The following is a 6,146-nucleotide window of genomic DNA, read 5'->3' as shown; positions in this document are numbered from 1 at the left end:
GACTCCCTCCTGTCAGCGCCACACCGGAACACCCACCACTTGATATTTATTTAAACAACCTTATTTATTCCTGCGTAGCTGATTGAGTAGTGCTGAGCTGATGGAGACGGTAGTTTGCTGCTGCTGTGTCTCTCCTCTGAAGACAATGTGAACTCTGTCCTGTTCTCTGGTTCGGGGCGAGCAGCAGTGGTTTCACAGCATGTTGGACTGTGTGTCCTGCTTCCTCTGAGCTGAGGCGTCCACAGACTGGCTGCCTTGTTGGATCACCTCGCCCTTCCCGATGGAGTGCAGTTTCCCTCGTGCCGTCACCCCAGACTTCCTGTTACTGTCGCTTTCACTTCCTCTTTCTATTTCTATTGCAGCCTCTTCTCGTCGCTCCCAGCAGCAGTCCTGATAATATGAATTAATATACACACTCACATGTATTTTTTGCATCTCTTCACAATTTTTGGGGGTTCTGATTCTGCTGCAAGTGGACTGTGACATTTAAAGAGACATTCGCTGGTGGCTCACGGTGCTCGGCCCCCCAGAGCCCCCCTGTGTGCAGTGTTAAGGGTCGATTCCTCTGCGCGGTGTGGTACGGTACGGTAGGGTAGGGTACGGTAGGGTAGGGTAGGGTAGCGTGCTTCCAGACCCAACTCCGTTGCGTGTTCCCAACACAGAGAGTACAGTTAAAGAATAGACGATGTCGCTTAATGACGCAGGTATGAGACGTTAATATATCACAGTAAACGCGAGACCAGCACGTAACACATTTGCTGCGGTGCTGCTCGGGTATCGGAGCAAAGCTGTGAAACTCGGTTCTGTCATACAGAAAGGTTCTCATTCTGAGCAGCAGCGTCCAGCTCCTGCTGAATCTCCTCGTCTCCTCTTACGTAGAGGAGCGTCTGCAGCTCGTCACAAGACCAGGGTGCTGTGTAGCGCCGACGTTTCAATAAATAGAGTTCTCAAACCAACCAGTGTGCAAAACACAACTTATGTGAACAACAAAGGGAGGGTTTCTACGCCCAATGAGATGTTAAATACTGCAGCTTGTCACGAGTGACTATTGTCACTACTAATTGTAACTCTTCTTTATGGACCCGTACCGATGTGCTGGGTACCTCCATGGAGGGGTTATGAAAAATGGCAACGGTTCGGTATGGTACTTTCACTACCATGTACAACTTCTGTCAGTGGAAACATGAAAACCTGTCTCGTACTGCACTGGCTGTACTGCGCAGTGGAAACATGAAAACCTGTCCCGTACTGCACTGGCTGTACTGCGCAGTGGAAACGAGGCTGTAGTGGCAGTTGAAGTTCGTGGCTCACAGGAGATGAAGATCTGAAAGATGACATGACTGGAGGAGTCTGTCTTCATTGTGACTGTTTAGGTAGTTTGTTTTTAAAGTACTGTAGTATCTGCTGCTACTCACAACACCACCATGTGGTGCAAAACGGTGTTACAAGGATCAGAGTCAGGAAAGACGTATGACAGCTTTTTAAAATGCTATTATATTATCTTGAAGGCTTAATGCAACTTAATGACGCTTTAGTGTGTGTGTGTGTGTGAAATCTTTTTAAATTCTTGATTCATTTGAATCAAACATGTTTAGTATTTCACAAACTAAAACATTTGTCAGACTTTACATTTCGCCAGGAAATTGTCTGAGGAGGAAAATAAAATTTGACTCGATGTGAACAAACTGTTTCTTCATTTTAGGATTTCAGGCAGTACTTTTAATTTATTTTAAGGTTTTTTTAACTTATTAATTTCAAAATGAGCCTTGAAAAGGCTAATTTTATCTGACATCATTTTTCTTGTTTTTCTTCACCCAGCTAATAAGAATAAAATCTTCTTAACTTTAAACTTTATTTCTATAGTAGTAATAATTATTTCTCTACTCATTACAATAGGGCATTTGGGCATTTGATTATCGTGGCCTCCGATTAAGATTGTTCTAATATTTTGAGATACTTTGTTTTATTTTAATGACGAGGTAAAATTATACAGAATAAAATAAATGTCAGTTTGTATAAAATACGCATCAATTCACCGTGTGAATTAAATTGAACTTGACATTTGTGATTCACCCGGAGTTCTTTGATCTAATAATGACAACATGAAGTTCTGATGTGAAACGTGAATGAATGTGAAAGTGTTTGAGGTTTGATCTGAGTGTGAAGCTGCAGACCGACTCAGGAGGCTTTAGAGGGTCTCTGGGGGTCTTTGGGGGTCCTGTTAGGACCAGCAGTGTCTCTGTAACAGCAGTGAGCCAGACTTTTGTACACAGTGTAACATAAGGTGATTTCTGAGCTGTTTCCTCGGCGGGTGGTCTGTGGTCCTGTGTGGTCCGTGCTGTACTTCTCTGTGTTCTGGCTGCACGGCGAGGCTGCAGGATCCAGGCCCGTCGTGGTTTCTGTTTCCAAACTGGTCTCCTCTTTTTGACTTTATTAAAGCACACACACACACACACACACACACACACACACACACACACACACACACACACACACACACACACACACACACACACACACACACACACACACACACACACACACACACACACACTGTTCTAGTCGCTGCAGCCTCTGTGCCCCCCCCCCCCCCCCACTACTCTGTCTTTCTCCTCCTCACTCTCAGAAGCCAAAGTAGGAACTTTGTTTGCTTGCAGGTGATTTCTGGCACAAACCATTTTACATTTTCAGTGTGTTATTACAAAAAGTGATTGTACTGTTCAGTATCGTTCTGTAGGAGAATTGTTACGTGTGCATATTTTAAATAAAGCATTCAGGGTTTAAAATGGAATTGGACGTGAAGCCTCGTTTCTATTGTGGTTTGCTGTGAAGATTCAAACTGTCATCTTGGAGGGAGTCGGCATGTGATTGGTCGAGAGTGGGGGGAGGGGAGGGGAGTGAGCAGTGTGTGAGCAGACGGCGAAAGGCAGCGTCAGCCCTGAGTGACGGTGCACCGTGGAGCTCCAGCGTGTCGATAATAAACATGTTCGCTCCTCAGTCTGATGGACGACGTCCTCGTTCAGCCAGTTCAGGTTAATAGTTTGAGCTAAAAGTTGGTCAAACACGTGCACACAAACCAATAAATAAATAAATAAATACACGCAGACAAAAATGTAACCTGCCCCAACTTTGGTAGGCGGACGTAATTAAAGTTGCAGGCAGCGCTGAAGGGGTCCTTGCACAGCCAAGAAGGTTGGAACGTGGCGCACGTGGAGGGTTGGGTCTCGCTGGGACTGCGATAGAAACGTGGGCAACTATTAGATCTTGGTGTCAAAAATGTTGAATTCTCATCACCAGATTTTACAGACATGATGACACCAAAACATTGTCGGGAAAATAAAAAAATAAAAAAAATAAAAAAAATCTATAAACTGAAAAACGAGTGAAATGGCGTTGTGATTCTCGATCGCCGCCCAGTGAACTTTCTGAACCGCATCCATCTTGCTGTGACGTCACGGGAGGAACATGCTCCAAACAGCGCCGGACGCACAGAAAGGCAAAGAAACAGAAGTATTTCCAGACATTCCAGACTGTTCAGTGGAAGTTGAAGACTTTTCTTTTCTCAAGAAGTGTATATGAGTGTTTGCGGGAGCGTTGGAAGTCCGACTGTAGAGATTTCACTCGTATCTTGACAATCAACTGATCAATCTGAGGACAAGACGCCAACAACGATCATCCAGAGGACGTGATCGTGTCCATATCAGTTCCAGTGGGAAACGACAGAATAAAGACGGTAGATCTGATGTGATATGATGATGCATGTTCCTCTTCCCGATGTCCTGACCAGTGGCGTTTCTCTATGGAAATAAGAGTGGATCACTTTACCACTGAATGCCAAAGTAAAGTAGGTGCATAACTTCTTTTGCATTATGACAACCACATCAGTGCTGAAGCCCTGAAAAGGTTGTGCACTGGAAACAGCCGAGCAAAGAAAACATAAAAACACCAGCAGCCAAGGACTGGAGCCGGGATCTACTGTGTCAGAGTACACCACTGGCTGAGTTCCTCAACTATGAGATACTTAGAAAACGTTCACTCACCATGTCACCTCCAGTTCCTCCACTAAAGAAAGAGTATCTAACTAGTGACTTACTACTAGTAAGTAACTAGTACTTACTACTCCAGTAAATAATCATCCTAATTCATTTTGATTCTTAACTGTTTGTTTGCTCTCGCTGGTCACGACTCGCTCTGGTTCTGTGAAGCTCCGCCTCTATCAGCACCAGCCAATCAGCTCTGAGCTTCTAAATGACGTAGTTAGTGGAGCTTCAGGCTTCAAGCCCCACGAGGGATAAAATCACGTGAACTGAATGAACGGAGCCACAGCCTGAGCATGAACACTTTCACATTACTGCATGCAATACACACTGATGGTGAGAGAGGGGCGAGTTACACTAATGCAATACACACTGAGGGTGAGAGAGGGGCGAGCTACACTAATGCAATACACACTGATGGTGAGGGAGGGGCGAGCTACACTAATGCAATACACACTGAGGGTGAGAGAGGGGCGAGTTACACTAATGCAATACACACTGATGGTGAGAGAGGGGCGAGCTACACTAATGCAATACACACTGGTGGTGAGAGAGGGGCGAGTTACACTAATGCAATACACACTGATGGCGAGGGAGGGGCGAGCTACACTAATGCAATACACACTGGTGGTGAGAGAGGGGCGAGCTACACTAATGCACCATCAGTGTGGATCAGGAGGAAACAACCTGAAACCACAAGAGGAGACCAAGAACCACGGAGTTCAGTCCTCACACAGTAATTATGTGCTCTATAAGAGGAAGTTTTATTCACAGACAAGAAAATACTGTAGATAATCTTAAAGTATTAATAGCATACTTTGCATGCAGTCCTTTCTGATGACACCAGGGGGGGCTCAGCCCCACCTGCCCCTAATGATCAGTCGCCCCTGGTGGACTCCACAGCCTCTCGCCTCATTCGAGAAGGTCCCGGTTCAAATCCCAGCATCATCATTTCTGTGTGGAGTTTGTCTGTTCTCTGTGTGTGTGTGTGTGTGTGTGTGTGTGTGTGTGTGTGTGTGTGTGTGTGTGTGTGTGTGTGTGTGTGTGTGTGTGTGTGTGTGTGTGTGTGTGTGTGTGTGTGTGTGTGTGTGTGTGTGTGTGTGTGTGTGTGTCTTCCAGTACACCAGTTTACTTCCACTGTTCAGAAAACCTGCAGCAAGACCCCCGGCCCCCATCACCTCCCCTGGAGTGCTGCGCTGTGTGGCTGCTGCCAATGGATCCGTTTGGTGTCTGCTAGAAAAAACCATGGCAACAATATGAAAACATTTCCTGCCCGATCGGAGAGAAAGCGACGTCACTTCTACATTCCTCTCCAGGCTCCGCCCACCCAGAGAGAGCTTTGCTTTTTAACAGGACAAAATTCTAAAAAGGGTATATGTGTCAACATTCTAATGTGCATCCCCTGAAGGCAAACATGCCTTTCACTGTTATTTTCATATATATTAGATATTGTGAAATGGTTTTGATCAGGGCAGCTCTTTGATCAATCCTGGAAAATCTTAGGCCCATTGCAGTTTGCCCAATGGGGGTTTCTTATGGTCCCACTGAATAAAGTGTGGATAGTACAGAAAAAACTGCCACCACTGGCTGCGATTTTCCGTCACCCCTCCGTTGAGGTACCTTGCACTGAGGAACGGGACTGAGGAGGAGTGACATCGCAGCCGTCTCCTGATTGGTCAGTGACCATCGTCACTCTTGACGAGCTCGCAATACTTAAATATTTCATCGGCTGTAAACTCTCCCATTGTTTACATACGCTGCTTTGCGCTCAATGGTTGTTTTGTTACCTTGGTTGATTGAAACGTCGGCGCTCCACAGCACTGTGGTGTTTCAACGAGGTGCAGACGCTCCTCTCAGTAAGAGGAGGAGGAGCTTCAGCAGGAGCTGAACGCTGCAGTTCACAATGAGAAAGTTTAACCTGTGTCAAGGAGAAAAGAGGCTCAAGGGTTTTACTCGGACGGCCGTCCACCACTGGCCGCTTCACCGTTCTTCGCCCAACACTTCCGAGCGTCGCTCACAGCGCCGCCTACATCTTAACAGTGCTTTCTGTTGTGGGACGGCGTGACAGAGTTGGGCCTGGGTGCGCTTTGCCGTACCGTACCCTCCGGC

The sequence above is a fragment of the Lipophrys pholis genome, assembly GCF_963383615.2.
Source record: "Lipophrys pholis genome assembly, chromosome: 9".
Taxonomy (NCBI): domain Eukaryota; kingdom Metazoa; phylum Chordata; class Actinopteri; order Blenniiformes; family Blenniidae; genus Lipophrys; species Lipophrys pholis.
Note: the sequence above shows the minus strand (reverse complement) of the source record.